Raw genomic sequence first — 2,500 nt, 5'->3', positions numbered from 1 at the left:
TTTTATTGTTAATTACTGGTATAGGAAGTTCATGGAGTGATACCACTACTTATATTTTGTTATATTTAAGAAATATTGGTAAATATAATTTTTATGAATTCTTTGGTGATTAACTGTTATTTTATTTGGCATTAGAATTATTTTTATATTGATGTATACAATGTTCTCTGACTCCAATAATGGTATTACTTCATGGGTACCATCCAATTGTAGCTACCTATACGTTCGCTTGCACCCAATGCAGGCTAGCTAAGGAATTGCTAAAGCTAATTGAACCTAAGTTTGCACAAGGCACACAAAGAAGCCAACCATTTGAACCTAAGTTCCATTGCATTCATAAGGAATGCCACCATTTGAAGCTAAGGTTCAACATTGGGCAGCATTAAGGAATGCCCCAATTGGAACTAAGTTTGCATTGCACACTAGAATGTGCAACCCAGGTGGTAAACTGTATTCAGGTATGCATACCAGGAACACCTGTCTCTATGTATAAGAGCCTCAGGTAGGCAACTGCACCCATACATGAATCCCAGGTGTGCGTCCCGAAAGCACCTGTTACTCGAGTATGCATCTCACCTGGGCAGATGTAGTACCCTGATAAACGACTGTTTTCAGGTCTACCTCGAATTTTTGTACAGTATGAAGAGGCACATAAAAGCGCAGGTGTGAATGAGACGAATACCTCACAATACCTGCGTCAGGTAGTCAGGTACCTCGGAATAATCGCATGTAGGACATGACAGAAGCACAAAAGAATATACGCGACCTTAGAGAGAGATAGAGAGGAGGGGGGTTGGGGGGGGGGCGTCTCCAGGACGTGGCATAACTGTCAAAAATGACAGCGGAGGTGACAGAGAGTGGAAAGGACGATGGAATAATGTAAAATCGGTGTAAGTCGTTGGCAAGACGGAAATACCCACGAGACTTGGAGTGAGTCACGGGATCGGGTTTCAGTAAGTCTCTCTCTCTCTCTCTCTCTCTCTCTCTCTCTCTCTCTCTCTCTCTCTCTCTCTCCTACTTCCAGACCTGTTTCTTACCTATGTAGATTCTTGTGTGTGTGTGTGTGTGTGTGTGTGTGTGTGTGTGTTTCACATGTCTAGTCAATAAAACCCTTTTACTTTGCTATCAAAAGTCTCTTAGTTGCTACCAGGAAAACGCTAGATTTTGTGAAGGATGGTTTAAAAACATTAAACGATTTGACAGTCACTGTCACATTCCTATATATAAACGTGTTAGAGTTCCCTGAAAAAAAGCGTCCTTAACTTATTTATAAATAAATACAGGAAGCAGGCTTCCTAAGAAGAATCATCACCTATGGTGTAAAACTGATGGTGCTTTATGAAAAAGGAGAGAGCCAAGTATCTTCAACCACCTCAACAAAAGACATCAAACGCCCCTGTGATGAAAAGCAGCACCGCCTCGGGCCACCTAAGGCTTCTAGAACTGACATGGCTTACTAGTGTCAAGCAAGCAAGCCTTCGACACAAGCCACACTTACCACATGAAGGCTAGTGAGAACCAATCGCTTTAGTGGGGCAGTATATCGACACTTAGTGCTTTGTACATGCCCCTGAAGCCTTCTTTGGAAGGTCTTGTCGGAGTTATTAAGGTTGTTCATCACGATGATAACTCTGAGTGATTGCTGTAGGAGCCAACGTCACACTGGTGCAGCAGCCTGTGTTGAAAGTTCAGGTGTCTCCAGATTGTGTTCTCTAGGAGAAGGTTATATTATCTCCAGTGATGTTATGTTTCTTTGTTCATTTTATCTTTTTTGCGCATGCGAAGTCCATGTGTTCATTTTCATTTTTCTGGTTATCGTTAATCTTCAGTTTTATTTGGCGTATCTCTTCCTGTGTACTGGATTGCAGTTTCATTGATCTGGTGATAGAAATAACTTAAAATTCTGAAACAGCTTTTGGCATAGAAGTGGATAAATAGAAAAGCATAGCATCAATATCTGCTATTTCCTGCGAAGATAAGAAGAAATATAGGTGATTTGATAACGTTGAAAATAAGATAAAAGGTAGATGATTTGAAAAAACTTGAAAATAAGAAGAAATATAGAAGATTGGAAAACCCTTGAAAATAATAACTATTATAGATGATTGGAAAAACCATGAAAATAAGAATAAATATTATAGATGATTGGAAAAACGTTGAAAATAAGAATAAATATAGATGATTGAAATACCTATGAAAATAAAAAGAAATATTATAGGTGATTAACAAATATATATATGTGTGTGTGTGTGTGTGTGCGTATGTATACACATAGTGTTTGTGCGTATATACACATACACACATCTCCCTCCTCCCTTGGCCCCCGCCTCCCACCCCCCACCCCCCAACACAACCGCCAACAGATGAAATCAAAACCGTCTTGGCCACCCCATATTTCTCAGCCGCTTCAAGTAGTGCTCGTAAAAGGCGTAATACCCCGGAGACATTCGGCAATAATTATCCATAAAGGTGTGATTGGCAACGTAAACAAGGGGTTAGC

General features: G+C 40.1%; 1 protein-coding gene across 5 annotated transcripts in view; it reads left to right on the top strand.

Annotated features, from left to right (window-relative positions):
- The window catches only part of LOC135205047 (eyes absent homolog 2-like), a 200,429-nt gene that overhangs the window by 122,245 nt on the left and 75,684 nt on the right, over nt 1–2,500 (top strand). The window lies entirely within an intron of this gene.

This window comes from Macrobrachium nipponense, chromosome 48, assembly GCF_015104395.2.
Source record: "Macrobrachium nipponense isolate FS-2020 chromosome 48, ASM1510439v2, whole genome shotgun sequence".
Classification (NCBI taxonomy): Eukaryota; Metazoa; Arthropoda; class Malacostraca; order Decapoda; family Palaemonidae; genus Macrobrachium; species Macrobrachium nipponense.
The sequence above is the reverse complement of the archived record's forward strand: the minus strand, read 5'-3'. Positions and strand labels throughout refer to the sequence as shown.